This window comes from Elephas maximus, chromosome 16 (assembly GCF_024166365.1).
Source record: "Elephas maximus indicus isolate mEleMax1 chromosome 16, mEleMax1 primary haplotype, whole genome shotgun sequence".
In the NCBI taxonomy this organism is placed as follows: Eukaryota; Metazoa; Chordata; class Mammalia; order Proboscidea; family Elephantidae; genus Elephas; species Elephas maximus.
Window position 1 is genome coordinate 38,842,989 of NC_064834.1, and position 24,806 is coordinate 38,867,794.

A 24,806-nucleotide genomic window follows, 5' to 3' on the forward strand; every position below is an offset into this window, starting at 1 on the left:
ACAGATCTGAGTTCTAGTTCTTTAACCGATTTTTCAATCTTGACTAAGTGATTATCTGGAATTCAGCTTCCTCATCTCAGAAGTGAGGAGCCTGGAAAAACTAAATAACCCCATTACAAAAGAAGAAATTAAAGCGGTAAAAAAAAAAAAAAAAAAAAAAACTCTCAACCAAAAGAAAGCCCCGGCCTGGACAGCTTCATTGGAGAATGCTACCAAACTTTCAGAGAAGAGTTAACACCAGTTCTACTAATGCTATTTCAGAGCACAAAAAGGAAGGAATACTACCAAACTCATTCTATGAAGGCAGCATAACCTTGATACCAAAGCCAAGCAAAGACACTACAAAAAAGTTACAGACCAATATCCCTTATGAACATAGATGCAAAAATCCTCAACAAAATTTTAGCTGATAGAATTCAACAGCATATCAAAAAAACAATACACCAGGACCCAGTGGGATTCATCCCAGGTATTCAGGAATGGTTCAACATTAGAAAATCAATCAATGTAATCCACCACATAAATAAAACAAAAGAACTATTTGATCTTATCAGTCAGTGCAGAAAAGGCATTTGACAAAGTCCAACACCCATTCCTGATAAAAACTCTCAGGAAAATAGAAATAGAAGGGAAATTCCTCAACATAATAAAGCACATTTATACAAAGCCAACAGCCAACATCATTCTAAATGGAGAGAGATTGAAAGCATTCCCCTTGAGAATGGGAACCAGACAAGGATTCCCTTTATCACCACTGTTATTCAACATGGTGTTGGGGGTCCTAGCCAGAGTTGTAAGGCAAGAAAAATAAATAAATGGCATTCAAATTGGTAAGGAAGAAGTAAAATTAGCCCTATTCACAGACGATATGATCTTATACACAGAAAACCTCAAAGAATCCACAAGAAAGCTACTGGAAATAATAGATTTCAGCAAAGTAGCAGGATACAAGATTAACATACAAAAATTAGTAGGATTCCTCAACACTAACAAAGAGAACTTTGAAAAGGAAATCACCAAATTAATATAATTTACAATAGCCTCCAAGAAGATAAAGTATGCAGGAATAAATCTAACCAGGGGTGTAAAAGACCTGTACAAAGAAAACTGCAAAACACTACTACAAGAAACCAAAAGAGACCTAGATAAGTGGAAAAACATACCATGCTCATGGACAGGAAGACTCAACATTGTGAAAATGTGAATTCTACCCAAAGCAATCTACAGATAAAATGCAATCCTGATTCAAATTCCAACAGCATTTTTTAATAAGATGGAGAAACAAATCACCAACTTTATATGGAAAGAGAAGAGGTCCTGGATAAGTAAAGCATTACTGAAGAAGAAGAACAAAGTGGGAGGCCTTATACTACCTGATTTTAGAAACTATTATACTGCCACAGTAGTCAAAACAGTCTGATACTGGTACAACAACAGACACATAGACCAATGGAACAGAATTGAGAACCCAGACGTAAATACATCCACCCATGAGCAACTGAATTTGACAAAGGCCCAAAGTCTGTTAAATGGGAAAATGAGAATCTCTTTAACAAATGACGCTTGTATAACTGGATATCCATCTGTAAGAAAATGAAAGAGGACCCATACCTCACAACATACACAAAAACTAACTCAAAATGGATCAAAGACCTAAATATAAAATCTAAAATGATAAAGATCATGGAAGAAAAAACAGGGACAATGCTACGGGCCCTAATACGTGGTATAAATAGTATACAAACTATAACTAACAATCCACAAACACCAGAAGAAAAACTAGATAACTGGGAGCTTCTAAAAATCAAACATTTATGCTCATCCAAAGACTTCACCAAAAGAGTAAAACGGCAACCTAAGGACTGGGAAAAAATTTTTGGCTGAGACATATCCGATAAAGATCTACTCTCTAAAACCTACAAGATACTGTAACACTTCAGCAACAAAAGACAAATAATCCAGTTAAAAAAATGGTTAAAAGAAAAGAACAAACACTTCACCGAAGAAGACATTCAGGTGGCCAACAGACACATGAGGAAATGCTCACGATCATTAGCCATTAGAGAAATGCATATCAAAACTACATTGAGATATCATCTCACCCCAACAACGCTGGCACTAATCCAAAAAACACAAATGACAAAAGTTGGAGAAGTTGTGGGGAAATTGGGACTCTTACCCACTGCTGGTGGGATTGTAAAATTGTACAACCACTTTGGAAAAGATATGGTGCTTCCTTAAAAAGCTAGAAATAGAAATACCATGTTATTGTTGTTGTCAGGTGTTAGTGAGTAGCTTCTGACTCATAGCGACCCTATGTACAACAGAAGGAAACACTGCCCAGTCCTGCGGCATCCTCACAATCCTTGCTATGTTTGAGCCCATTATTGCAGCCACTGTGTCAGTCTATCTCACTGAGGGCCTTCCTCTTTTTCACTGACACTCCACTTTACCAAGCATGATATTCTTCTCCAGGGACTGGTCCCTCCTGATAATATGTCCAAAGCATGTGAGACAAAGTCTTGTCATCCTCGCTTCTAAGGAGCATTCTGGCTGTACTTCTTCCAAGACAGGTTCGTTTGTTCTTTTGGCAGCCCATGGTATATTTAATATTCTTCACCAACACCACAACTGAAAGGCATCAATTCTTCTTCAGTCTTCCTTATTCATTGTCCAGTTTTCCCATGCCTATGAGGCGATTGAAAATACTGTGGTTTGGGTCAGGTGCACGTTAGTCCTCAAAGTGACATCTTTGCTTTTTAATACTGTAAATAGGTCTTTTGCAACAGATTTGCCCAATGCAACACGTTGTTTATTTTTTGACTGCCGCTTCCATGGTTGTTGATTGTGGCTCCAAGTAAAATGAAATCCTTGACAATTTCAATCTTTTCTTCATTTATCATGATGTTGCTTACTGGTCCAGTTTGTAAGGATTTTTGTTTTCTTTATGTTGAAGTGTAATCCATGCTGAGGGCCGCAGTCTTTGATCTTCATCAGTAAGTGCTCCAAGTCTGCTTCACTTTCAGCAAGCAAGGTTGTATCATCTGCATAACACAGGTTGTTAGTGAGTCTTCGTCCAATCCTGATGCACCATTCTTCCTCATACAGTCCATCTTCTCAGATTATTTGCTCAGCATACAGATTGAATAAGTATGGTGAAAGGATGCAACCCTGATGCACGCCATTCCTGACTTTAAACCACACAGTATCACCTTGTTCTGTTCAAACAACTGTCTCTTAATCTATGTACACATTCCTCATGAGCACAATTAAGTGTTCTGTAGTTCTCATTCTTCACAATGGTATTCATAATTTGTTATGATCCACATAGTAGAATGCCTTTGCATAGTCAATAAAACACAGATAAACATCTTTCTGGTATTCTCTGCTTTCTGCCAAGATTCATCTGACTTCAGCAATGATATCCCTGGTTCCATATCCTCTTCTGAATCTGGCTTGAATTTCTGGCAGTTCCCTGTCAATATACTGCTGCAACCACTTTGGAATGATCTTTAGCAAAATTTTACTTGCATGTGATATTAACAGTATTTTTGGAAATACCATACTATCCAGCAATCCAGCTCCTAGGAATATATCCTAGAGAAGTAAGAGCCATCACAGGAATAGACATATGCACACCCATGTTCATAGCAGCACTATTCACAATAGCAAAAAATGGTAACAACCTAAATGCCCATCGACAGTTGAACGAATAAACAAATTATGGTACATACACACAACAGAATACTATGCAATTATAAAGAACAATGATGCATCCATGGATCATCTCACAACCTGGATAAATCTGGAGGGCATTATGCTGGTTGAAATAAGTCACTTACAAAAGGACAAATATTGTATGTAGGACAGCACTACTATGAGAACTCAAGGTTTACAGACAGAAAAAAGCATTCTTTGATGGTTATGAGGGTGGGGAGGAGGAGAAATCACTAACTAGATAGTAGACAAGTATCAACTTCAGTGAAGGGAGGGACAACACACAATGCAGAGGAAGTCAGCACAACTGGATGAAAGCAAAAGAAATTTACGAGACATATCTAAACACTTTGAAGGACCTAGTAGCTGGGGCTGGGGCCTGGGGACCATAATTTTGGAGGACATCTAGGTCAATTGACATAACATAGTTTATAAAGAAAATGTTCTACATCCCACTTTGGTGAGTAGTGTCTGGGGTCTTAAAAACTTATGAGTGGCCATCTAAGATACCTATATTGGTCCCATTCCACCTGGAGCAAAGGAGAATGAAGAAATCTAAAACCACAAGGAAAATACTAGCCCAAAAGAACTAAAGGACCAAGTGATGCAGAGATTCCACCAGCCTGAGACCAGAAGAACTAGATGGTTCCTGGCTACCACCAATGATTGCCCTGACAGGAACACAACAGGGAGTCCTGGAAGGAGCTGGAGAAAAATGTAGAACAGAATTCAAATTCAGGTAAAAGGACCAGACTTATTGGTCTGACAGAGACTGGAGGAACCCCCGAAACTATGGCCCTTGGACTCTGTGTTGACCCAGAACTGAAACCAGTCCTGAAGCCTACTTGTCAAAGATTAGACAGGCCTATAAAACAAATTTTTGTAAAACAAAAGGAAACGCTGGTGGTATAGTGGTTAAGTGCTATGGCTATTAACCAAGAGGTCGGCAGTTCGAATCTGCCAGGCAATCCTTGGAAACTCTATGGGGCAGTTTTACTCTGTCCTATAGGGTCGCTATGAGTCAGAATCAACTCAATGGCACTGGGTTTGGTTTTTGGGGGGGTATAAAACAAAAAAATAATACATGTGAGGAACATGCTTCTTGGTTCAATCAAATATAGGAGACCGATTGGGCAGCTCCTGTCCAAAAGCAGTATGAGAAGGCAGGGAGGAACAGGAGTTGGATGAATAGACACAGGGAACCTGGGATGGAAAGGTGGAGCGTGACTTCACATTGTGGGGATTGCAACCAATGTCACAAAACAGTATGTGTGAAATTTTTGAATGTGAAATTAACTTGAACTGTAAACATTCACCTAATGAGTGCACACACACACACACACACACAACAGAGATACTGGGAATGTGCACAGAAAAAAAAACAAGCGAGGAGGTTGACGTAATTTTCTTAGGGCACATGAAGTTCTAACATTCTAAGCCTCCATGGTATTGATGTGCATTTTGAAGATGCAAGGAGAATCTCAGAGCCTGATATCATAGCCACCTATATGTATATACATATATATTTTTATACATATATGGATGAATGTGTACATATATGTATATATGTATATGTGTATATATATATATGTTTATATATACACACACATATGGATGAAAACATACACACACATTCTCCTAACATTTCTGATATATCTTTAAAAACTCTCTAGGGTAACATTTCAGGCTAACATTTGAATATCATTTTCTAGGTCATTCATCTTATATTTTTTCTTTTGCGATTTTGAAGTGTCAATAATGTATTCTCTCACTCTCTGTATTTTAGGTTGAGCATCAAGGCAGGATAACAATTTGGATTTCTATAGGGATGTAGTAAGAATCTTGTTATATGGAAAACTTGTGATGGGGTTTAACCTGAAACTAGAAAAATGACTCTTCAAGACAATAATAATATACTAAGGGAAGGAAGGAAGGAGAAAAAGAAGACGGAGAGAAGGGAGGGAGGGAGGAAGAATTTCCTTTTGCTCGAATGGGAAGCTTCAGTGTTCCAGGGTCTGATTCCCGGGACAGCTTTCCCAGTGCCTCGCAAGGTGCCTGGCATGTGGTGACAGTCAATAAATATTTGTTGACTGAATGTGTGACTGACTAGGATAAAAGCTTTGGCATTCATGAAATGAATGATGGATTTTAAATTATTCTTATCTATTAACAAATTTTTGACCAGGCACACAATACAGCAAAAACACTGGGGGATAGAAGTTTATTACATAAATGCTATTTTCAAGGTGTAGGAAACATTTTTCTGTCCATTCTCTGTACCTTTATAGCTATCCCAACCAAGGATGGCAGCCATATTTAAAACACTGATCCTTCCCACACAATATCAAAACCAGCCATGGGATGGCTAAATGACAGCGGGACCATAAACAAGGGCAGAAAGCTAAGGGCCTCTGGTTTGGAATTAGCCCCAAGTTTGGATTTTCCACTCTTTGGTACTTTTCTTCATATCCTCTGACCTGCTGAGCTCTGGATCTTTTCCTGCAGTCATCTTATACCTGACTCCTCAATCTGTATTTGTCTCCCTAGATTCAACCCATTGTATGCTCTGACATAGAAGAGCTGTTTCATTCTTTCGGTCTCTCAGACCTGGACTTCTCATTCACCATCTGTTTGGATCTTGGCCACCTGCCTGAGACCTTGAGCCATGCTTGAATCCTTGGCTGTACAGGCAGTCCCCCGGGTTACAACGTCTGACTTACAGGGCAACTCGTACTTGCCCTTTAATGTTATGTAGATTTGCCCTCGTTTTGAAAAGATCGAACCAACCCCTACTCCTAACAAATTTACCACAGTTACCTTCACTCACTGCATGTGCAGCTTTTAAATCATTGAAAAGTTTTCAAGTGTTTTCTTTCGCTAAAGTAAGGCTAAATAAGAACTGTATGTACCTGTTACCAACTTACAAATTCAACTTAAAGGCAGTTAGAAATGGCTCTTGTTTATAACTCTGGGACTGCCTGTACTCTTCTAGAAACTTCCTACTCTCTGGCCTGACCCAAAGAGCTTTGTATCTAGTTGGGAGACAGGACACACATATGTGGTGCAATTAGAGAACACAGCACTGAAAGGGGAGGTCTCTGTGGACTGGAGAGGTTAGGGAAGACTTGAGGACCAGGGGAGATGAAACTTGAAGGACAGATTAACTTTGTACTACTTTTTCCTGGTAGTAGAAAATGTTGCACGAGCCCAAATGTAATAAAATGGAATTTCTTTGGCATGCCATAGTATTGAGGCTCTTCATTCATTCACACCTACCTTTGTAGTTTCCATATAGTATCTTTTCTCTTTCCTCTGCATGCTATAAGCTCTTTGCAATTGGAGTTGGTTGGGCATGGGATCCTGCCTATGTGTTCTCACACTCCCTCCTCCTCCCTTGCTAGTGCACATCTGTGCTTGCTAATTTTCCATCTTCTCAGATCATAGTTCACGGTCTGGAAAGCTCGTCTTGGAGTTGGGTTTCCTCTTGGGGAACAATCAAGTTGGCTGTGTCTGCCATATTGTGTGCAGCCATCCAGGGTACATACTGAACAGGCCTCTCTTTGCAGTGAGGGCTAGGGCGGGTCGGGTACAGAGCACAGGAAAGCACCCAGGGTCGAGTGGCAGGCCTGCTCCGGCTCTGCCAGCTTGATTCAGGGTTTGGAAGAGGAGGGACAGAACCATGCCAGGATCTTTCTCTAAGGACTCCTGTTCTTAGACCTGGCCGGTCTGGCTCAATGACAGTGACATGTGTGGAAGCAAGCCATGAGCTCCTTTTCCAGGGGCTCTGGCAGCTCCTGCAACTGTGGAGGTGGCTCCCTAGTGTTTCCACCCACACCTACCTTCAAAGGCTGCTCATCTCTTATCTCCCACCAACTCAGCAGCTCCCTTCTTCTGATAAGCATCATATGCTGTATCTACCTGCTGTGGGAAATAGGAGCATTTTGGAGAAATTAAGGAATTACAACTGCACTGTGGTTTCAAGTCTGAGTCCCAGGGAGGTCTATAGAATAAAACGCACTTCACTCTGAAGAAAAGTATGTTGCGTATTTTTTAAGTTTTTCCTCATTTAAAGAAATCAAATACAGGGGTTGGAGGGCAAAGTGGAAGTTAAGTAGGCCATACCCTTGGGCTGAGACTAGCCAGTGCTAGTCAGAAGAGACTAGTTTTTGTTTGCTTATTTCATCAAGGCTGCTCAGTTTAAGCTGATTACAATCTTGAAAATTAGCAGCAATGTAGCTATGTGTAGGAAAGGGTCCTAGATTGGGAAAGAGTAGCCTAGTTGTAACTGTGAGCTGCTTGATCACAGCACATACTCTGTCTGAGGTCCAGCTTCCTCACTTGTATGTAAAGTGAGAGGCATGGCTGATGGTCTTGAAAATCACCTCCACTGGTACCAGTCTGGGTTCTGGGATTTTGTCTCTGGCTCCAATTTACCTCTGAGTCTACACTGTCCCTTGATTTGTCCATACTGTTGGCAGTGTCGCCTGTGGCATTTTCAGCCTGGGTTGGCCAATGTGTATCCTTCCCTCCCTCTGCCTCTGGCCCATTATGATAGTTTGTTGAAACTACAGCACACAAATAGGTATGAGTGGGGTACCCATGGGGAGGTGCAAAGAGAATTGAGGGAGCATTCACTAGGAGCAATTTCACCCACCTAGAAGCAGTACAAAGAGCCCTGGTGGCTCAACAGTTAAGCGTTTCGTTGCTAACCAAAAGGTCAATGGTTCAAACCCACCCAGTGGCTCTGTAGGAGAAAGACTTGGTGATCTGCTCCCATAAAATTAAACAAAAAAACAAAAACCAAACCTGTTGTCAACGAGTTGATTCTGACTCATATTGACCCTGTAGGACAGAGTAGAGCTGCCGCATGGGGTTTCCAAGGAGCAGCTGGTGGATTCAAACTGCCGACCTTTTGGTTAGCAGCCAAATGTTTAACCACAGCACTACCAGGGCCCCAAACCAAACCCATTGCCATCAAGTTGATTACGACTCATAGCAACCCTATAGGACAGAGTAGGACTGTCCCATAGAATTTCTAGGGAGTGGCTGGTGGATTCAAACTGTTGACCTTTTGGTTAGCAGCCAACCTCTTAACCACTGTACCACCACCAAAAGATCAGCAATTCAAATCCATCAGCTGCTACTTGGAAATGCTATAAGGCAGTTCTCTATTGTCCTATAGGGTCGCTATGATTTGGAATCGACTCGACAGCAATAAGTCCTGTAAGAGTACAGCCTATAAAGCCCTATGGAGCAGCTCTACTCTGTCACAGGGAGTCACTCTGAGTCGAAATTCACTCGATACTACCTAACAATAACAACGACAAGTAGTAAGAGGCGATAAGGGACTTTCTCAACAAAAGAAATAACCCTCCATGTTCTTCCCCAAGGCAGCCACTCTAGGACAGAGTTTTCCACGCCATGTTCCATGTATTGGTTAAACACACGAACTGAATGGTGTGGGCAAGTTATCCACTCTGTGCCTTGGTTTCCTCATCTGTATAACAAAGAAAATAATATCTGTCGTGTAGGTAAAATAATTAAATGAGTTGTAAAGTGTTTAGAACAGTGCCTGGCACATGGTAAGTTCTTGTTAAATGCATAAGTGCCCATGAAATTTTGGTAGCTCTTTTATTAAAAAAAAAAAAAGCCCCCAAATAAAGTATGTTTGTTTGGAAAATCTGAGTTGCTCAGAGTCAAATACATTTTTTTCTTTAGTTCTCAGAACATTTAGTGTGATGCTATGCAGGGGAATTTTAAAACTTTGCTGGAGACTATACAGTGCTTAAAGTCTGATTTGGAATTTCCCAAACTTACTTGATGATGGAGCTATTTTTGTGAAACAGTTAATATCATCTCAGGGAACTCAAGTGTGTCTCATGGAACACAGTTTGAGAAACACGGCTCCAGGTGCATGCAAGCCTCTCTCCAGCTTGTTCAACCTTCATCAAAGTTTCTTCTGCTCTCCTTATCTAGAAGGATGTCACTCTTTGTGCTGTCTTCTACTTATATATTTCATATTTATATGAAAGCTGCCTTTCATATTATACTTTTACGTGAGGAATTCCTTGCTAATTTTAAATATTGTGGGTAGCTTAGATAGAGCCACTCTGTTGAAAGAAGCAACCAAAAACTAGTCTCTATAGACATAGAGTTACCACGGGCTTCTTCAGCCCAACATCATGGCCCAGCTATCTCACCTTCACATCCCTGACATGATAACAAAGGGCTGGCTTTGTTAAGACATGGTATATGGGCTCCTGGGGTTAAGGAGAGCCAGAAGCCTGGCTGCGTGGTGTTTACGGTGCTGTTTTTGCATTAGCTAGAAAATTTTCTCCTTACACTCCTGATACTATCTGCAAACAACCAAATGCTCTTACCTGTCACCAGCTCAGTATTCAGCAGGACTCCCAGAGAGCTGAGTCTACAGCTAGAAAACGGGAGCTGAGCAGAAGGGGGAGGTGGGGAGCTAGATCTCTGGGGCAAGTATGAGCCGACATGCCTTATTAACTCTGCCCAAGAACTATTTAGAGTTATAGCAATTAGATTAGGGATTAAAGCCTCCTGGTTCTGAGGATCCAGGTGGCCCCTTATTACTCACAGAATAAAATCCAAACACATTAACCAAGCAGTCAAAATCTGCCCAGTCTGGGCCAACCTTACTTCTCTCCCTCACGTATCAATGAAAACTTCCTATTCACTATTCTGGCACCAACCTCTATCCTCCCACCCTCACCAACACCAACCTGAATATTTTTGCCTCTGAAGCTTTGCTTGAATAGCCTTGTTCTTCTGTCTCTGTCAAAATCATGCCAAATTTTTTAGACCAAACTTAAATATCATACATTTCCTTGACCCTTCTTCTGATGCCTACTTACTCTCTCTTCATCGGGAGATTGAGGATTCTCTTGTGTTCACTATAGTCTTATATATTCCATTTTCTGACCATCCCTCTCTCCTTTATGTCATAGCTCTTGGGGTAGTCATGAGCTCCAGTTATAGAAAATAATTTGAGGACAGAGACTGTGCTGTTTTTATTTGTGTCCCTGGCCACACCTTATAAGGGGTTCGTGCTAAATCAATATTTGCTTAAATGAATTAGTTGGAGTTGTTGATCCACGATGACGTGGTTTACTTTGTGTCAGAATTCCACATGCATGTGTCTACTAAGAGCTATTTATTTTGCGTGGTTTATCATTATTTAGCCTCCTCTAGGCTAATTGTTTTGCAAACACACATGATTTTCCTTATTTTTCTAAGCTTACTAAATATGGAAAAGAATCTACACGCCTAGGAATGGCATTCAAGAAAGATCCTCCACCATCTGGGCTGAAAGTACCTTTTGAGCACATGGAGAAAGGGTGTAAACTCTCCAAGTTCTCTTCGAAGAACAGCTGGGTCTAGAGCAAGGTTTCTCAACCTTGGCACTATTGATAATTTGTGTTGGATAACTTTTTTTTTTTGTGGGCTTTCCTGTGCATTGTAGGATGTTCAGTAGCACCCCTGCCTTTCCCCATTAGATGAGAAGCACCCTTCCACTTCCACTGGATTGCAAAAGCCAGAAAATGTCTCTAGACATTTCCAAATCTGAAGGGCAAAATCAGTCATGATTGAGAGTGACTAATCTAGAAATCTCCAGTGTTTTGTCCTGGCTCTTGGGATAAAGTGTCTCAAATCTCCTCTAAAAACTGAGGAGATGCTCCCTCACCTGGGACTTATAACAAATGAATGTGGCCAGGGATAAGCAGATCCTTTCTGAAAAGCAGGAGTAGACAGTACACTGTTGTTCATAGGTATAGTCAGAAACAGACTACAATACAAGTAGCCTAAAAGTAAATCAAAGAAAACCAGAAAGGTAGTTAAAAAACAAAATTGCCATTGAGTCGAGTCCGAGTCATGGCAGCCCCATGTGTTATAGACCAGTGCCTTACAAGGTCTTGTTCGTTAACCACATCTTTTGGGGTGAGGATTAGAATGTAGATTCCTCAGCTATGCTGCAGGCCTACTGTATCGGGATCTGGGTTTTTAACAAACTCCCAAGGGGATTCTTATGCTCCCAAGAGTTTGAGAACTACTGCATTAGACACCCATGCTCATTTATCTTCTTAAAAATTTAGTTATTTTTGAATAATCAAGACCAATGTAATAAATAGCAAAAAAAAAAAAAAAAAAAAAGGAAGTTGGCTTTGATATAATAGTGTTTGTACCTTAACTTAGTTTTCTTTCTTCTCTCTTTTTTTAACTGAACTCCCTCCTAAACACTGACACAATCCACATGTTCATAGAAAAAAAAGTCCCCACCAGCGTGTGATCTCGGTCAGGCACACTTGAGGGAGTTCATCAGACGCTGAGACCTGGTGGGTGTTGGATGCAAGTTCTCTCTTCAGCTCTCTGTGGGCACCCAGTACAGTCAGTAGTCACCCCCTTTTCCTAATCGGCTTGCTCTGCACTTCCTTTTCATGATCCAGGAGGAGATATTTTCGAGGCATAGAAGGAAAGGTGAAAAGGAAAGCAAACACAGATAAAGTGCTCCTTGGCAAATACTGGTATAAAATGAATCGCAATTGCTTCTGAATTACTTATCTGATTTGGGTCTTGTGTTTTTATAAGCAAAGCTCAAAACTTGTAACCCAAAGTTCCCCAGGTGTAGTGCAACGTAAGCGACAGCGATGAATGGATTGTAACTGCTTTCTGCATAGAGAACATATATATATGTGTATGTGTGTGTGTGTGTATTTTTCCCCCTCCCTTTGCTACCTCCAGTGCCTAGCAACAGTGCTTGTAACTACTTGATAATTGGAAGGCAGGGCTGCACCACCCAGCAGACCATGAATTGTTGTTAGTTGCCGTTGAGTCCATTTCAATTCATGGTGACACCATGTGTGCAGAGCAGAACTGTGCTCCATAGGGTTGTCAAGGCTATGACCTTTGAGAAGCAGATCGTGAGGCCATTCTTCCAAGGTGCCTCTGAGTGTGTTCAAACAGCCAACCTTTTGGCTAGTAGTCAGGTGCTCAACAGTTTGCACCACTAAAAGTTGAGGGCATCAGGATTCTGACCTGTGCACTAAGCTCCAGGAGAATTTTTATATAACTCACGTAAGACTGGAAGCAGAAGGGGATCTAGGTGCTGCGTGGGCCCCTACAAAAAGCTCATCTAGTGGTCTTGCTTCTTGGGAATTGAAATTGCTCACACTATGGAGCTGGCCTGAATAAGGCAGAACAGAAAATGATACCAGGGAAGATCTCTATTAAAAAAGACCGAGAAATCTAGTTTTCCATTGGAACTGTGTCTTCCCAGTTCAAAAACAAGCCCATCATTAGAGCTGCTGAGCCAACACAATGAAATGTAAATACAGTTATATCCAGTAATGTGACACGACTAGAGGCCTGCCCTGACTTTCTGCCATGAAATCTGGCCTCAGTCCTCTCAGATTTATGCTTCTAGGGGCTTTCCTTTTTTGTTTTGTTAGGTCTCTTGTTCCCATTTGTCAGACAGTTAGGCTGGTGTCTGTGTGTTTATAGATTTCAGGGGTGTGGATAAAACACCAAATGGGGACTCTGAGACCCAAAGGCAGAAGGACACATTTTTTTTTTTTCACAGAAATATGCCAAATGCTACTTTTATAGATGGCTGAAACTTGAGACAGGAGGAATCTCTCTTTTTAGGCAGGCTTGCCTAATATTCTGGCATCCTACAGTTTTGTATACTTTTTAAGAAAAAGGAAGAAGAAAATGGGAGGGCCGAAGGGTTTGTCTTTCAATATCTCAGTTGGAGAAATGAGGAAATGCGGTGTCTTACTCATAGGCAGAGTCCTTTCTGGCAAATCATCTTAGATGTTTGTGGGGGTTTATAAGAAGCCCTGGTGGTACACCAGTTAAGCACTCTCTGTGCTAACCAAAGGGTTGGCAGTTTGAATCCACCTAGCAGCTCTGTAGGAGAAAGACCTGGAGATCTGCTTTCGTAAAGATTACAAGGAAGAAAACCCTATGGGGGCAGCTCTACTCTGTCACATGGGGCCACTGTGAGTCAGAATCGACTCAACGGCACCCAACAACAACAACATAAAACCTCTCTGCCTGCTTCATCTCTTCCAATCTTACTGTTCCCTCCCTCCCCCCATCAAATCAGATAATGTCTTTGGTAGTAGGAGTTATTGGCCTCAATTCTTCAGCCTTTTCTTTATGCACACTTTACCATATGACTTTGCAGCTCCTCCCACCAAAGGCAGGATCGACTTGCCCATCTCTCAACTTCCACTTGTGACTTGCTTTGGCTGGTGGAATGTGGTGGCACCCACCATGTGCCAGTTCTGCAGTTAGTCTTTAAGAGGTGTTGCTTCTCCAGTCTCTGTGAGAAGAGCTTCTTCCAAGTAGCTTGTGCCCCTCAGCCTGAGGCTCAGAATGAATATGTAAGAAACCTGCAGCAGGAGCCAAGTGTAGCCAGGTCTATAGCTTACGGCAGAACCATCTAGTTGAGCCCAGCTCAAAAAGACAGTTGTCTTGGAGTCAGACATGACTCATGGTGACCACATTTCAGAGTACAACTGCACTGCATAGGGTTTTCAAGAGCGGTGGTCTTTTGGAAGTAGATTGCCAGGCCTTTCTTCTGAGGTACCTCTGGATGGGTTTGAACTGCCAACCTTTTGGTTAGTAGCTGAGCACTTAACTGTTTGTGCCACCCAGGGGCTCTGAGCCCAGCCTAGGTGAGTCAACACCCAGTTGACTTTTGGACCTGTAGCAAGAATAAATTATTATTATTATAATCCACTGAATTTTAGAGTGGCTCGTTACATAGTAATAGCTGAGACGATGTCCTTAATGCTGCTCTCTCCTCAACTAAAATATCATTCTGCTCTATTGACTAGAAGAAGAAAATAATGTTGGAGTAGTATGAGTTTGGAAAGCTTCATTAATGAACGCTTATATGGGGCAAACACTTTAGCTAGCATATATTGTTTAATTGAACAAAAACAATAATACAGTTTAAAAGGAGCTCCTATATGTTTAGGGACAAGTGGGTTATTTTTTTAGCCCCTTCAAAATGCTACAGAAACTGATTCTATATGTCAGTTTCAGTGACAACTTGTTGCTAGAGACTGAGGCCAGCTTTGCTTTCTGACCAATAATGACTCTGAAAAAGGGGCCATATCGTCCCACCTCTAGGTCCACAGTACCGAGCTTGTACGTAAGACAGTCCAGCCCAGGGGTACAACCCATGGCTTCGGAATCCAACAATCTTTGAACTGAATCAAGATTCTGCCACTTACTAGCTGTGTAACTTTGACAAAGCCATTCAACCTCTCTGAATCCCAATTTCCACATATGTTGAGGTTGGTGGGAGAGAATTAGTGGAAATAATGTAAACGAAGTATTCAGCATATAGTAAGTTTTTTATAAATGGCAGCTGTTACATTTATGAAATATATTAGTGAATGCTGTTTTCTGTCAGCCTGAGGGAACTGGTTTCCTTTAAAGGTACCCATCTCCTCCTTCCTGCCAAATATGGCATCTTTCCTGGGCATTTCGCAGGGCCTGTCTGTTTGCATCTGATTTGCATGTCAGCGCTGTGTCTGCTTGCTCTAGTCCCTACTCCGGAAACTCCTGCCTTGGTGCGTGTCAAGCAGTAGACTTGTCTGTCCTGGTCAGATGATGCTCTACATGCCTAATAATGTAATAGTTGTACTAGTGGTAAGGAGCCCTGGTGGTGCAAGGGTTAAGTGCTCAGCTGCTAACTGAAATGTTGGTGGTTTGAACCTACCTAGCGGCTCACGGGGAGAAGGACCTGGTGATCTGGTCCTGTAAAGATTTAAAAAAAAAAAAAAATTTTTTTTTTTTTTTTTTTTTTAAATTACAGCCTAGAAAATCCTTTGGAGCAGTTCAACTCTGTCACATAGGGGTGCTCTGAGTCGAGAGAAAGAAAGAAAATAAGTTGTTTTGTTTTTTTGGGGGGTAGGAATAAATTCTTTATAGTATAAGCAATTCCACCCAATGCATATTTTATTAAGTCACTGACTGGCATAAGGAAAGTAGCTGATTATATGCTATTTATTAATATTAATATAATAGGGTATTTTTAAGGAGCCCTGGTGGTACAATGGTTAAGAGCTTGGCTGCTAACCAAAAGGTCAGCATTCTGAACCTACCAGCTGCTCTGCCAGGAGAAAAGACCTGGGTGATCTGCTTCGGTAAAGATTTACAACCTAGGAAACCCTACGGGGCAGTTCGACCCTGTCCTATTGGGTTGCTATGAGTTGAATCTACTTGACGGCATACAACAACAACTGAGTGTTTCTGAAATACCTCTCAGTTTATCTTCCCTCAGTGATAAACCAGCTTCTCTTCTTATACTCACTCCACCATTTTGGCTTCAGAGCAGACCCCAGTGCAGATGACATCTTCAAAAGGAGGAAGAAATGATTTGGGCAATCTCTGGCACACAGGAAAGGTTGGGAAAGCCCACTGCTTCTGTCCACAAGGAAGTATGAGAAGGAGAAGGGGATGTAGGCAGGGCAAGGTGGTGGGGTACCCGTGTCTTTAACTCCCACTTTCCTCAATCTCAGGTTGGAATCCCAGGCTGGTGGGAGAGGGTGGCAGTGCTATGTGATGGAAACATCTAGATAGGTTTAAGGAAAATTGAGAATCTTGAATCCAGTGGCTTGCTTTCCTCTGCATGGCCTAGGGGGTGCTGTGAGCTTCTAGAACAAATTTTATCAGCCTCAGCATTATTGATATTTTGGGCCAGCTAATTCTTTGTTGTTGGGGGCTGTCCTGTGCATAGTAGGATGTTTAGCAGCATCTCTGACTTCTGGTGACTAGATGCCAGTTGTATTTTCCACACTGAGCCAATAAAAAATGTCTCCAGACATTTCTAAAATGCCCGGCGGTGAGGGGGGGGGGGAATTGCCCCGTCCCATAGGAACCATTGTCCTGGGAGATGCCCAGTATTCAGCTGAGTGGCGGAGTGAGTAATAGGGTGACTCTGGTGGAGGGATATGTATAGATAAGTGTGAGGAAGAGCTCCCAGCTCTTTAGGGCCTGCACATGGTATGATGGTTAAGGCTGTGTGTCAGTTTGGCTGGGCCATGATTCTCAGTGTTTTTATGTGATCACCCCCACGATGGGATCTGCTGTGAGTGGCCAGTCAGTTGAAAGGGAGTTTCCTTGGGTAGGTGGTCTGCATTCAAATATAAGCTGATGTTCTGGCTTTTGCCTGCTCTGGCTCCTGCAGCTGGCTCCTGTTCGTCTGACCTCTGGTTCTTAGGACTTGAGCTAGCTGCTTACCTGCTGATCTTGGGATTCATTGATCTTCACCACCTGTTGACAAGAGTTCTTCTCTTTGACCTGCTGATCTTGGGTTCGCCAGACCCTGCGACTGCGTGAACTGGGAGAAGCCTCTATCTTGATCCATGGACTTGGGACATTCCAGCCTCTACAACTGCATGAGCCATTTCCATGATATAAATCTCTCTCTATATATATTTATATGCTTTCCTATATCCCCAATTCATTTATTTATTACTTTTGCAGTATTTGTAGACAAACGGCACCATTCTGTTCTTCTCTGTAGCAATGCTTAAAGAGAAAATCTCTAGCATCTAATCCCTGTTGAGCACTGATTTCTTCTCTTTCCAGAGCTCGGATACTCTCAAGGCATTTGTGGCACTAGATTATTCCTGGTAAAGAATTTGCGGCAACCGGAGCAACAAAGGACTGTTTGTGTGCCTGCTGTAAGGATGGCATCTGTGCCACACTGGATCCCACAAGCAAAGAACTGAACAATGAGCTTATCTCCTGGCCCCATGAAGTAGCCAAAGTAATAGTGCTTTGTAGATTGAGTTACTGGATACTTCTTAGAGCCTCCCAGTGCCACTCTTTTCTGAAACAGCCAAGGACTCAGCATTTTCAAAGATAAAAAGTCAATTACATTAAAATGAGTCCTTTTTACAGCTATTAGTTTCCATTTAAAACCAGCTTTTGGTCTGTCTCCAGTGTCTTCATGACCTTGGCCTTCCTCAGCAATCAACCTCTTGTCTGGTTATGAGAGCAGAGGCCATCGGGCAATCATTGGATATCCAAAATTTTAGTTGTTTTAACGTGGCTGTTTAGTCAGCAAAACCCCAAAAACATTTATTTTAAAGAGAAAGTTCTGTACATGCTACAATGTGGATGAACCTTGCAAACATTACGCTGAGTGAAGTACGTCAGACACAAAAGCACAAACATTGTGTGGTCCCGCTTACACCAATTATCCGGAACAGGCAAATGCACAGAGACAGGAGTATATTAGTGCTCACCGGGGTGTGTGGGAGGAAGTGATGGGGAAGTGCGGTGGTTAGGACTGCGTGTCAGCTTGGCTGGGCCGTGGCCCTCAGTGTTTCAGCAGCCGTGTGATGTCACACTTCCCTGTTGCGATTGGACCTGTGATTACCCCCGTGATGGGACCTGCTGTGACTAGCCAATCAGCCGAAAGGGAGTTTCCTCAGGTGTGTGGCCTACATCAAATGTAAGCGGACTTTCTGGCAAGGCTCGGGGGCTTTTCGCTCCTACTGAATGCTGCAGCTGGCTCCTGTTTGTCTGACCTCTGGTTCCTGAGACTTGAGCCAGCAGCTTACCTGCTGTCATGCCTCCCGATCTTGGTATTCATCGATCTTCACAGCCTGTGAGCAAGAGCCCTGCCCTCTGCCCTGATGATCTTGGGTCCATGAGCCTGAGGTTACGTGAATCAGGAGAAACCTTTATCCTGACCCAAGGACTTGGAAGACAACTGTGTGAGCCATTTCCTTGATATAAATCTCTCTCTCTATATATTTATATACTTTACTGGTTTTGCTTCTCTAGGGAACCTGGGCTAAGACATTTGGTACCAGGAGAGTGAGGTGCTGCTCTAATAGATACCTAAAATGTGGAAGCATTTGCCTTGAAGATACTGTTGGTGGAATTACAGATGCCAGCAATTCTGGTGAGGACTCAGAAGGAAGTGATAGAAACAACAGCAGCAGCGAAATGGCAGCAGCAGAACCAGAAGACCAGCGTGAGACAGTACTGAACCCAACCCACAGAGTGAGATAGCTCAGTGCCTTTGTTCAGGAGGCTTTCTGGTGGAGTAGTGTACCTCCAGGCACTTACTGGTAGAGCTACAGAGCTTTGGAACACTTGCCCAGCAGGGCAGAAGTGGGCAGTGAGGCTGAGGAGCAGAGTGCCCAAGGAACCAGGAAACCTGAAGAGACAAGGACCACAGGAAGCAGAGCTGCCTCAGCCTCAAAGGGTAGAGTGAGTTGCCAGTCAGATGAACTAGGAGATTGGGGCTACCCAAAGCTGTGGGAATAGATATGCTGTTCCAGTGGGCCTGGAAGACAGAGCCCAGGGCCGAGGGGCCTCCACTCAGGATCCAGAGAATATGGCCAATACCTAGAATCTGGAAGGCAGGGCTATTGTGTAAATTGGTCTCAGAGAACAGAGGATTATTTTCAAGCCTTGAGGACTAAAGTAGTATGTTTTGCTGACTTGCTTGGTGCCTGTTATGCCTTCTTTCCCTCCAATTTCTCCCATTTGTAATGGAAATGTCTACTTTGTGTCAGTTCCACCATTGTACTGGAAGAAGATAACTTGTATTCTAGATTTCACACATGAAGAGAAATGTTTCAGATTTTGGACTTAGAGTTGAATTAAGACTTTTGCTATGATATGATAGGGTCAATGTGTTTTACATGTGGCAAGGACACAAACTTTTGGAGGCCAAAGGGTGGAATGTCATGGCTTGAATTGCATCTCCCAAAAATATGTGTATCAACTTGGCTAGGCTGTGATTCCCAGTATTGTGAAATTGCCCACCATTTTGTCATCTGACGTGATTTTCCTGTGCATTGTAAATCTGATCTCTATCATGTTGATGAGATGAGATTAGTGGCAGTTATAGTAATGAGGTAGGGCTCAATCAACAAGATTGGATTGTGTCTTGAGCCAATCTTTTTTTGAGATATAAAAGAGAGAAATGAGCAGAAAGACAGGGGGACCTCATACCATCAAGAAAGCAGCACCAGGAGCCGAGCACGTCCTTTGGACCCACGTTCCCTGTGCAGAGAAGCTCCTAGTCCAGGGGAAGATTGATGATGAGGACCTTCTTCCAGAGCTGACAGAGACAGAAAGCCTTCCCCTACAGCTGACACCCTGAATTTGGGCTTACAGCCTACTGAACTGTGAGAAAATAAACTTTTAACTGAAGCCATTCGCTTGTGGTATTTCTGTTATAGCAGCACTAGATAACTAAGACAGGAGGTATTACTTAGGGGGTACTGAGTTTTGGTTAAGGGTGATTAAAAAAATGGAAATAGATACTGGTGATGGTTGCATAACACAGGGAATATAATTGATATCACTGAATTGTACACATACAAATGGTTGAAATGGCTAATGTTTTGTTATATGTATTTCACTATAATAAAATGCTTTTTAAAAAAAACAAACCACTGGTGTTGGGTAGATTTAATCATATTGGAAATTAATTCCTAGTTTCTCTTAAAATGCTGACTGTAGTGGATTAATACCTGGGTGGTGTAAACAGTAAACTGCTCAGCTGTTAAATGAAAGATTGGCAGGTCCGAGTCCACCCAGTGGGACATCAGAAGAAAGTCCTAGTGATCCATTTCCAAAAGGTCAAAGCCACTGAATACTCTATGGAGCACAGTTCTACTCTTACACACGTAGGGCCATCATGAGTTGGAATCGACTTGATGGCAACTGGTTTGGTTTCTTTGGTTTGGTGGCAGATGAAAGATAGTTGGGAATTTTATGACACTCCTCCCATTGAGCAGTGGGTTCTAGTTTCTCTACACTTGAATCTAGGTTAGCTTGGGAATGTTTTGAGCAATAGACCACAATGAAAAGTGACGCAATGCCAGTTCTGGTCCTAGCCCTGAAGAGGACTGGTAGCTTCTACCTGGGTCTCTTGGAACACTGAGCCTCCGTGTAAGAAGTCTGACTACCCTGGGGTTGCTGTGCTGTGATAAGCTCAAGCCCTGTGGAGGGGACCTGGAGGATTGTTGCCAGGTAGAAAGAGAGAAAGACACTGAGGCATTAGACCTGTGAGTAAAGAAGCCACCTCAGAAATGAATCCTCCAGCCCCAGCCTCTAGAGCTGACACCAAAAAAATCAGAGATGAATCACTCAGCTGAGCCCTTCCTAAGCTCCTGACCCACAAGATAGTGAGCAAAATAAAATGTTTGCTTTAAACCACAAAGTTTTGGGGTAGTTTGTTACACAGTAACAGATAATCAACCTTTTAATTTCCAAAGACCATTAGTAGCTGATGCTAAAAACTTCTCAGGTATAGAGGGGATAAAACACTGTTTCTTAGAATGTTAGATTAGGAGGGGCCACAGAAGTCATCAACTCCAATACCTTTATTTCACAGATGAAGAAACTGAAATCCAGAGGTGTTAAAACATGAGGAATGACAGCCATTTAGCCATAGAGTTGGGGGGTTAGCGGTTGTTTTAACAATTTTGTGACAGCCTCAGCAGATAAGAATGCGTCTTAGTCTACAAATTTCTTATGAAGATATTTATTGCTGCCACTCAGTTCAGAATCTGTGTTTGTATTCCCCTTCTCATCACCTCCTTTCTCTTACTCTGTACCTGTGCGTCATTGCCAGGCTTCTTCCCAGTGGACACAGTCTGGTCCTGGTACCTAGAACCCTTCCATTGTCTTCCTGTCACCTTATCCATAAGCTAAGTTCACTCAACTTCAAATGTAGAGAGGGCACAAAGTACACTGTGATTCATGTTATCAAGTTTCCTTCCTTCAGAAGAGGCGCCTGGTCGGTCCCCTGGAAGCCAAGAAAGAGCAAGCCCCATGATGGGGGGATTAGAGCAGGCACCTGTGTTATCTGCCTCTTGACTGGGTGCCTGGGTTCCTCTGCTTCACTTCACCCTTTCACACAGCTGCTTACGCACAGCAAACCAAAGCCCTGGATTCCCCTCTACATACACTGCTGTGTATTTGTGGCCATGTGTTCTGTGTGCAGACTGACCACATAGCCTTCAAACTAATAGGGTAGGGGCAACTCCCAGTAGGTCAAGTTCCGTTGACTTCCTTGAGTTTAAATTACTCTTGGTGGGGAAACCCCTCAAGACGAAACATTTCTGGTTTTCTCTGTTATTTTCTAGCTGAGGTCCAGAATAAAGGGGTCTTCACTAGATTTGCCCTGCCCCTACTTATTGAAAAGACACATTAGCTTTTAATGACTAAATAGTTCTCAAAAAATGAAAAAAAACCCACTTTGTGCAAATGATGAAAATCTTAGGCTTAATGAGAAAATAGGGGAGAATAGTGAAAAGTTACCCCCAAATGAAAAGGACAGAAAAATTATGCATTAAAAAAAGGAACACATAAACTGTAGACCAGCATTTTTCAGAGTGATTCAAAGATTTGCATGGGAATTACATGGGATGCTTGTTAAAAATAAAGATTCTGGGGCCCCATCCTGGGCCTACAGAATCAAGCTCTCTGGAGGAGGAAATATGAATTTTTAGTATGCTCTCCAGGTGGTTCTTGTGCTCACTGAAGTTTGAGAATAGCTGCCTTATATTTATTTTGCAAACAAATTTCATGAAACATTTTCTGAGAAGCCAGTTTAAACTCAGCTATGATTTATTGCATGCTTCCTAATGCCTGTGCGTGCGCGTGCGCGTGCACACACACACACACTTTCTGTGTGTATGTGTGTTTTATAAGCTTCTAATGAGGCTGGAGGGAGGTAGCAGGGAGCCTAATTTAAGTCTTCATGTGTGGCACCTAGACATCAAGATCTCCCCTCCCCTTTGCTTTAGCTTCCCCCTTTAAGATTTCTTTTATGCATGAAATGTTCCCCCCTTCGGGTTTCTGGCCACAAGGGAAATTCCCAGGTGCAAGTACATTCAGTCCTCAGCCTCAGGAAAGACTCTGATGTGGATCTTTGAAGATGGAGAAACTTAAATACTAAAGGATCCACCAGGTGCCAATAGAGTTGAGAGGAAGTCCCAAAGGGGAATTTGTTTTCAGCATAAATACTAATAATATAATAATTGTGAACTGAATATTTATGGTGTGTTGAGTGTTCTGATCAGCACTGCCCTCGCTGTCTTGGAGGATCTCAGTTTAGGAAAGTCAGGAAAAATATGAGAAAGCAATGGCCTGGGTGATTCATGCTGAGCATGCATTCCTTTGTCTCTTTCATCCTTGACAATTTTTGGTTTCAGGCCTCATCCTCATTAACCCTTTAGTATCTGAGTCTTCTGCAAGTGGTCCTGGACATTGGAGAATAAGAAACTTAGAACTGACTGGAAACTTGGAAAGTCCTCGGATAAAAACACCTGTTTTCATTCCTTAGATGCTGCATAGTTTAGCATTGCCTAAATGCTACTCATTCTTCAAGAGTTGGCTCCAGTGTCAAATTTCCCATGAAGCCCTTACCGTGTCATGAATAGTATTATTATACTCTTAGTTTTATACTAATTAATATTATAATTATATTAACTCTAGTGTTATATAGATATATAATAATATGTTAAGTATAATTAGATACTAATACTATGATTATACCATATATTAATGCCTACAATAATATTACCATTATCTAGTTAAAATAATAATAATACTTGGTGGGTGATAATAACAGCTACAATAAAGGTTAACATTCATTGAGCACTTATTAGGCACTATGGGTGGCATAGACAGTTTGCACTTGGCTGGTAACAGAAAGGTTGGCGGTTCAAACCCACCCAGTGGCACTGTAGAAGAAAAGACCTGGTGATCTGCTTCTATAAAAGATTACAGCCAAGAAAACCCTATAGAGCAGCTCTACCCTATAACATAAGAGGCTGCCATGAGTCAGAATCAACTGGATGACATAAGACAACAACATGCTAAGCCTTCCACAAGTATTATCTCATTTAGGGCTCACAACATTTCCATAAGGCAGTTACTCTAGGTACTCTCGCTTTGTATATTAGGAAATTAAGCTTCATCTAGCTAGCAAATAGTGAGACAGTGATTTGAACTCAGAACCCATTCTCCTAATTACCAGGCCAACTTTCTTGAGTCCAGAGCACGGTCTGTGCTTTCGTTGGAGCACCTACTGCATTCTGCCTTTTCTTAGAGCAATTTATGAGTTGCCAGTTCCTGGAGGGTAGGAGCCAGTTTATCTTTGAAGAGTCTCAGAACCCTAAGCCTAATGCCCTAAATATATGGATAAGTGATGTTCAAATGGCTGTCTGAATCAGTTAAAATTCCACACTCCCAATAGGGTCAGAGTTGCTGATGGCAGTGGCAGCCCGTTCTCCCTTGTATGAGGTTCCAGGATAGCACGGATTACAGACAACTTATTTCTAAAGATAAAAAAATAAGCTGCTGTCGAGTTGACTCTGACTCATCATGACCCATGTGTGTCAGAGTAGAACTGTGTCCCATAGGGTTTTCAGTGGCTGCCATTTCAGAAGTAGATTACCAGGTCTTTCTTCTAAGGTACCTCTCGGTAGACTCAAACCTCTGAACTTTTGGTTAGCAGTTGAGAGCATGAACTGTACCCCCCAGGGACTCTATTTCCAGTAATAGCAGAAGGTAATTCTTGGATGGTTACCATGCTCATTTCATCCAGCAAGGACCAAGGCAGTTATTGCCCAAACATTTGCAAAGTGTCCATCAGATTGCAGATGCATTCCAATCTGACCATTGAGCAACCATTGAACACTTAACATGTGTCAAGTACTAGGCTAAACCCTTTGCAAAAATAACCTCATAATCCCCACCACAGCCTTTGGTGGAGGTATTATTATCTTCTTTCTGTAGATGAAAGTTGAATAACTTGTCCAAAGTCACCCAGCTAACAGGGTTTGGATTTGAAATCCAGTTTGACTCCAAAGCCTGTGCCTTTAATCGTTTTACTATTCTTTGATATTCTAATAAAACTACTACTTCCTTCTCTCTCCTCCTTCCTTCTTTCTTTCCTTTCAGAAAATATTTATTGAATGCTTCCTCCGAACCAACCTTGAGTTAGGCAAATGATACAAAGATGAGCAAGCAAGTCATGGTCTTCAGCCTAACAGGACATGGAC